The 8,512-nt window shown below is 40.8% G+C and overlaps 1 pseudogene; it reads right to left on the bottom strand.

Moving 5' to 3' along the window:
* Positions 1–5,274: 5,274 nt before the first annotated feature.
* On the bottom strand, positions 5,275–6,950 carry LOC117613159 (annotated as a pseudogene).
* Positions 6,951–8,512: the final 1,562 nt, after the last annotated feature.

Below are 8,512 nucleotides of genomic sequence, written 5' to 3'. Positions count from 1 at the left end.
GAGAATACAATAGTGTTTACCACTCAATTTCCCAAAGACCCAAATACACCCAACCTCACACACTCACAAAGGAAGAGAAACCAATGATACAAAGCAAAGAACAACTAGAGAGAATTTGTTTCACTCTTTGGCAAAATGCCTTTCTTGCTATTTTTCTCTTCTACTCAACACTTGGTTGGATGCTTCAAATGAAACCATTTGCTTCAAATTTATAGCCAAAGGAAGTGGCTTCTCAAAGAAGCCAAAGGTTAGTGTCTTCTCAAAGAAGCCAAAGGAAGTGTCTTCTCAAAGAAGCCAAAGGTTAGCCAAGTCAACAATAGCCTACCACCATTTGTGAAAGCCAATTAATGCATTCAATTGCAACTTGTCAATATCCATCACTTTTGACTATTGGTTTGAGGCAATAATCAACAATCTCCACCTTGGCTCAAACCCTCAAAGTAGAACTCCCAATAGTCGTCTCCCAATCCCCTATGGGGCAATCAACAAATTTTACAAATGCCAATTAAGTCTAAGCAGTGCTTAAACTTGAGCAACGAAATTGGCTTTGTCAACATATCCGCAGGATTGTCAGCAGTCCCAATCTTCTGAAGAAGAATATCTCCCTCTTCAATAATCTCACGAACAAAATGGAACCTTACGTCAATGTGTTTTGTACGTGCATGATGAACTTGATTCTTTGCTAAATAAATAGCACTCTGACTGTCACAATGAACATCCACATGGTCTTGTTGGACCCCCAAGTCACCAAGCAACCCTTGAAGCCAGATGGCTTCCTTTATAGCTTCTGTTACTGCCATGTATTCTGCCTCAGTAGTCGACAAAGCAACTGTAGATTGCAGAATCGACCTCCAACTCACTGGACCTCCAGCAATAGTGAATACAAAACCTGTAGTGGACCTACGCTTGTCCAAATCACCTGCATAATCAGAATCCACATATCCAACAACACATTGACCAGTAACTTTATCATGCTGAAACAATAAACCAACATCCACAGTACCCAGAATATACCGTAGAATCCATTTCACAGCTTGCCAATGCCCTTTTCCTGGATTATGCATATATCTACTGACAATACTAACAGCTTGTGAAATATCAGGCCTCGTACACACCATAGCATACATCAAACTACCAACAGCACTTGCATATGGAATTTGAGCCATGTAATGACTCTCTTCACCAGTTTTAGGAGACATAGAAGCACTAAGTTTGAAATGAGGGGCAAGAGGTGTACTAACCGGTTTTGAATTTTCATTCATCCCGAAACGCTGTAGTACCTTCTTCAAATACTGCTTTTGACACAGACTAATCTTGCCCTTCGCTCTATCTCTTTCAATTTCCATACCCAGTATCTTCCGAGCTTCTCCTAAGTCCTTCATCTCAAATTCATTACTCAGTTGAGTCTTCAACCTTTCAATCTCCACTTTGCTTTTACATGCTATAAGCATATCATCAACATATAAAAGCAGATAGATGAAGGTTCCATCTTGTAGCTTGCGAAAGTATACACAATGGTCATAATGACTTCTTGTGTACTTCTGCCCGATCATAAACCGATCAAATCGCTTATACCATTGTCTTGGAGACTGCTTCAAGCCGTACAATGATTTTTGCAATTTGCAAACCCAATTTTCTTTTCCAGCAACCTTAAAACCTTCTGGCTGAGACATATAAATTTCTTCCTCCAAATCACCATGTAAGAATGCAGTCTTGACATCAAGTTGAGCCAACTCAAGGTCAAACTGTGCAACCAAAGCCAACAAAATACGAATAGAGGAATGTTTTACTACAGGAGAAAATACCTCATTGTAGTCAATGCCTTCCTTCTGAGCATATCCTTTAGCTACTAATCTGGCTTTGAATCTCACATTGTCCTTTCCCAAAGATTCCATCTTCTTGGCATAAACCCATTTGCAACCAATTGCTTTCTTCCCTTTTGGTAACTGAACCAGCTCCCAAGTCTCATTTTTATGAAGAGACTTCATCTCCTCATCCATAGATTTCTTCCACTCCACGCTCTCTGAACTTCTGACAGCTTCTTTGTAGGCGGATGGAATATCATCTTCAATAACGGGAAGTGCATATGCCACAATATCAGTAAATCGAACAGGCTTTCGAATCTCCCTTCTCGATCTTCTGATTGCAATAGAATCTTGTTGCTGTGGAGGCTCTTGGGTAGGTGCCTCCTCTTCATCATCCTCGTCCTCTTCATCAGAATCAACTGTAGGACTAGTGTCTGTAATATCAGACCTTACTGGAACAACTGGAGTTTTCAGTAACTCCACCTGCTTTGAACTACTCATGGTCTTAGTTGCTTCAATTTCACCTTCATGCTTGTTCTGATTTACCATAGCAGCCTCATCAAAAGTCACATCTCTGCTTACAACAATTTTCTTCTCATCTGGACACCAAAGTCGGTATCCCTTCACGCCAGTGCTAAATCCCATAAATAGAGCCTTCTTTGCTCTTGGATCTAACTTGCTTTCCCTGACATGATAGTAAGCAGGACAACCAAATATGTGTAAATACTTGTAATCAGTACAAGGTTTACCAGACCATACCTCCATGGGCGTTTTGCCCTCATTCGCAGCAGCAGGCAACCGATTAATGAGATGGCTTGCATAAGTAATCGCCTCAGCCCAAAACGCCTTGCCTAAACCAGCATTAGACAACATACACCGAACTTTCTCAAGCAAAGTACGGTTCATGCGCTCCGCCACCCCATTCTGTTGCGGTGTCTCCCTAACCGTGAAGTGCCTCACAATACCCTCATCTTGACAAACTTTCAAGAAAGGATCAGACTTATATTCACCACCATTGTCTGATCTGAGAGTCTTGATCTTTCGACCGCTTTGCATTTCAATCATCTTTTTCCACTTCAGGAATATCTTCAAGACTTCATCTTTACGCTTCATGGTGTACACCCATATTCTTCTAGAGAAGTCATCAACAAAGGAGACAAAATAATGGCTACCTCCCCAAGATGCATTATTGGAGGGTCCCCAAACATCAGTGTGAACATAATCTAGAATGCCTTTAGTGTGGTGAATAGCAGTGCCAAATTTCACTCTAGTTTGCTTACCCAGCACACAGTGTTCACAGAATTCCAATTTGCATGCCTTTGCACCTTTCAATAAGCCTTGCTTCACCAATCCTTGCAACGCTTTTTCACCAGCATGCCCAAGACGCATATGCCATAACCTTGTGGTGTCTGTGCTATCTGCGTCAGCAGCTTCGGTGACAGCTGCTCCACCAATAACTGTACTACCCTGCAAGAAATACAAGTTATTTCGTCTTGTACCTTTCATCACCACCAGTGCCCCATGCACAGCTTTAAGAACTCCACCCTCCATGGTGATCTTGAGACCCTTGGATTCCAAAGCGCCTAATGAGATGAGATTCTTCTTCATATCCGGAACATACCGAACATCACTCAATTCTCTGACTGTTCCATCATGCATCTTTAAACAGATTTTGCCTATCCCTTGTGTTTTGCAGGCATTATTGTTGCCCATCAAAACAACTCCACCATCCAGCTCCTCGAAGCTAGAAAACCATTCCCGAATGGGACACATATGATAGGTGCAACCTGAATCCAAAATCCACTCAGTTGAGTGACCATCAGCAGATGAACTAGCCAAAGCAAACTCGAAATCTTCATCTCCAGATTTTGCAACATTTGCTTCAGAACCCACTTTCTCCTTCTCCTTGTTCTTCAATTTGGGGCAGTCTTTCTTCCAATGACCCTTTTGGCGACAAAAGGCACATTCATCTTTAGCAGGAAATTTCCCTCGTGACTTTGAACGAGATTTTCCCCGCTTCCCAGATTTTCTTTCCTCTGTTCGACCCCTTGCAACGAGTGCCTCGGTTTGTGAATTTTGAGTCTTCTGTTCCTTTTTACGACACTCATGATTCACCAATGCCGCAGACACCTCATCCAGTTTCACCTCGGATTTTCCATACAACAAAGTAGTTGTCAAATGATCATAATCATCAGGCAATGAATTTAACAAACATAGTGCCTTATCCTCGTCGGGAATTATCACATCAAGGTTTGCTAAATCAGCAAGTATTTTATTATAATCATTGAGGTGTTCATGCATAGAAATACCTGAACGATATTGAAATCGGAAGAGTCGTTTCTTCAAGAAGAGCCGATTTTCTGCGCTCTTGGTCATATACTTCTCCTCCAATTTCATCCATAACTTCTTAGCAGAAGTTTCCTTCATATACGGGTATTTCAACTCCTTATCAAGGAACGATCGAATAGTGGCACAAGCATGGAGATTAATTCGAGTCCACTGCTTGTCATCAATATCTTCTGGTTTATCCTCCAGAACCATATCCAACTCTTGTTGATACAACACATCCATAACTTCACATTGCCACATACCAAAATTATTGGAGCCATTAAATTTATCAACCTCTAACCTTGTACTGGCAATTGGATGTCTATTGGATGTAGGTGCCGACGAAGACGATGCCGACTCCTTCTCCTTCAAAACTTCGTCTTTTTCTCCAGCCATCAAATCTGCCCGGCACTATTCACTGCTACTGTAGCACAGCACTATTCACGGGGGGCACTGTAGCACCGACACTATTCACGTGCACTATTCACCCGTCACTGTAGCACCGACAGATTTTTCACTCCCACGAAACCCCAGTCGAAAAACTGGAGCTCTGATACCACTTGTTGTGCGGAAGCGTCAACCAACTGCGAGTGAAAAATAAATAACAACAGGCAGGAGAAAAAATTGAACAAAATAATCAACAAGAACAACACCAAGATTTATACTGGTTCGGCAATTGCCTACATCCAGTTTGGAGACGATGGAGTATTCCACTATAATCAATGGAGATATACAATAGTGTTTACCACTCAATTTCCCAAAGACCCAAATACACCCAACCTCACACACTCACAAAGGAAGAGAAAACAATGATACAAAGCAAAGAACAACTAGAGAGAATTTGTTTCACTCTTTGGCAAAATGCCTTTCTTGCTATTTTTCTCTTCTACTCAACACTTGGTTGGATGCTTCAAATGAAACCATTTGCTTCAATTTATAGCCAAAGGAAGTGGCTTTAGTGTCTTCTCAAAGAAGCCAAAGGAAGTGGCTTCTCAAAGAAGCCAAAGGTTAGCCAAGTCAACAATAGCCTACCACCATTTGTGAAAGCCAATTAATGCATTCACATTGCAACTTGTCAATATCCATCACTTTTGACTATTGGTTTGAGGCAATAATCAACAGTACGTGAATTTGGGTAACCTCAGAGCTCTCCATCGGATCCATTACCATATCCATTTCCCTGATGCGATGCACTGCAGACAGACACGATAAATAATTTCGGGGTATTATACAAAGGGGAACCCTGCAGGGATGCAACCCAAAATAGCTCTGTACTGGAGAAGTAATGCTCTAAGTTCTAATTGGTGGATTGATTCGCAGACAAGTCAGGACTCGGGATTAATCATATTTCTAGACACTGGTTGAGTTGCTGTAACGAAAACCTTTCAACTAAAGGGTCCGGTGTTAAAAATAAATTTAAAAACAAAAACTGTTTTGTATCTATCAAGTATCCTTGATACCATGGAGGGAAGCAGTAAAAAATATGTACCTACTTTCATTGATATTTATATGTTATGATGAATTAACTTTACCTTGTCCTGCTACAGTGTGCACTCAGATCTTGACATAAGATCGTGCTTACATCTCCTCCTCTTACAGATCTTTTCTTTATCATTTCTGCCAACTGCAAGAACAATTGCAAAATCAGAATACAATTGCAGACAACCATTGATTAGTTGTATTATTGATAGCAAAAAGTATAAGAGTATTAATTAAGTCACCTCATCTTCTGTTTCCTCAAGTAATCTGTCCCAAATAAATACACAAGTTAGGCTTCTGAATCATGGGAGGCTTAAAAATTGAAACTCCTCATTTTTCATATGAGAAGGATAGTTTAAAGCTTAAGAAATTGAAACTCTAGTAAAAAGAAAGTAGGAAAACAAAGTTGGCATCTTACCTTCCACAATAGGTCGATAAATCCTTTGAATATGCTTTAGCTTCTTCTTTACCTAAAAACGTACACACAGACACACAAAACAAAAGGCATATGATTGTTCAGAATCTCATAATTTCATGAAACAGCTCAAAACATGAAAGGATTGGTCTTAGAATGAATAAGAACTCCCTTTATTGATGTATGGTCTTGATAAACAACTCACAAGAATGAACGTAATTTTTCTTTCAAAATTTTCTGCATTTTCTGTTTTTCTAGGAACTCTCTAGGCAAACTGTTATACTAATAATTATGTTCTCTTCAGTTTAAAGAAAAACACCACCCATAGAATCTTTTGTGTAGAAATACATACTTATTGTGAGGTTATTCCAGTTATCCACTTTGATCCACTATTTTCTGTTTGAATGCAAAAGAAAACCAGAATGAGATAATTTTCAACAAACTAACTACATAATTTGATAGATAGAAAGAAATCAATCTTAAATACATTAACCTTGTGAAGAGTATAAGCCTGCATCTTTCGCAAATTCCATCAAGGAGTTCAACAACTCTGAGCTCACTGACTCTATTGGGTATGCATTCGAAGAAGAAGTCACCTACTTGTAAAAGAAAGTGAACTAAAAACAACTTGTACAACAAGTGATCATATATGGAGTAGTGGTGACTTATATGCTAAAACTCGGTCTGGATTACTGATTTGTATTGAGAATACACAAAGTCATCAACAACTTTTGGTGATCCAGTAGATGGGAATGGAGGCCAACATCAACAGGTCAGCCAGGTCACTGACCGGCTTCAATGGAGCAACCACAATCACTGTAGGAACGGTAGAGCTCAACGTCTACTCCCCACCGGTGATCAGTGCTCAGACATTCATGATCATCGATGAAGTCCCTCCTACAATGACATCCTGGGCAGACCATGGATTGGCAAGGTCAACAGCGTTCAAGTGATGGAGAGAAAGTGCTCAGCTCAAGGGCTGAAGAAAAGCAAGTAAGCGCAGTTCGTCCCTATAAATCAAAAAAATCTAAAGGGAGAAAGACAAGCAGGGGAGGAAGCAAATCTCGTTCATGACAGTAGAGCAGACCATTAGGGAAAGGGAATAGCCATTCCCCAATAGCAATTAAAGAATCAAGACCAAAAAGAGGGAATCCACCAGGAGTTCACCCCGGAAGAAGGATGGAAACCCGAAGAGGAGGTCAAACTAGTCCCTTTTGATCCTGATAAGCCAAAAAGAAATGCGCGGATCGGCTAGCGCCGAAGCCTAGAAGAGAAGGTAGAGCTTACAGCCTTTCTCCAGAACAACAAGGACGTGTTCGCATGGTCACCATTTGACATGTCAGGCATCGATCCACAAGTCGTCTGCTGGTCACCATCTGACATGCCAGGCATAAATCATGATGCATGAGGACAGTAAGACAAAGACTTCTTTCATAATTAAAAGAGGTACATGCTGCTACAAAGTCATGCCCTTTGGACTGAAGAACATTGGAGCAACATACCAGAGACTCATGAATAAGATTTTCAAGGAGCAGATCAATAAGACTATAGAGGTCTACGTAAATGACATGCTAGTTAAAGGTCCCCGACAAGTAGACCACATCAAGAATCTTGTCAAATCTACTCTGAAAGTATCACATGAAGTTGAACCACAGCAAGTGCACATTTGGAGTCTCATTCGGCTGATTTTTGGGACGTAAGGATTCTTTGTTCATTTTCTTGATCTCCACACTTACTGGAACCCCTATTCCTATAAGTCTCTCAAAGAGACATCGAAGTACATTCAAATCAAATCAAGGCCATCCTAACCATGAAGTTGCCTTCCACAACAAAGGAGATACGAAGTCTAAAAGGCAAAGAAGCAGCTCTCAATTGATTCTTTTCGAGATCCACTGGGAAGTGCAGAGCGCTCTTCAAAGCCTTAAAGAAATGACGAAGAGACAAGTGGGATGAAGAGTGCGAAGTAGCTTTCCAAAACTTGAAGACCTACCTCACTTCACCTTCCCTGCTCTCAAAACTAGTACAAGGTGAAGATTTGTTCATCTACCTGGCAATGTCCAACTCAGCAGTCAACTTAGCTCTCATCGAAGAAGAGTTGGGGGCAAAACATCTGGTATTCTACACATCAAAAGCCCTCCTTGATGCAGAGACTCGCTATTCGAAAATGGAGAGGCTTATTTTGTCACTTGTAGTTTCTTCAAGAAAGTTGAGACCCTACTACCAAGCTCACCGAATCATCGTCCCAACGTTTCTCAGTGATTCTTGAAGTGGGCTATTGATTTAAGTCAGTACAACCTTCTCTAACACCCGAAAACTGCTGTAAAAGCCTAGGCTTTAGAAGATTCATTGCAGAGTTCACTCAATCAATCGAAGAAGAGACGATGGTTAAAAGACCCAAGGAAGGTTTAAGAGCAAATGAAACCTTCTCCGCTGATCCTGATAAGCCCAAAGACATGTGACAATTGCTCGTAGATGGAGCATAAAA

Source organism: Prunus dulcis, unplaced genomic scaffold (genome assembly GCF_902201215.1).
Source record: "Prunus dulcis unplaced genomic scaffold, ALMONDv2, whole genome shotgun sequence".
Taxonomy (NCBI): Eukaryota; Viridiplantae; Streptophyta; class Magnoliopsida; order Rosales; family Rosaceae; genus Prunus; species Prunus dulcis.
This window is presented reverse-complemented; position numbering and strand designations above follow the sequence as displayed.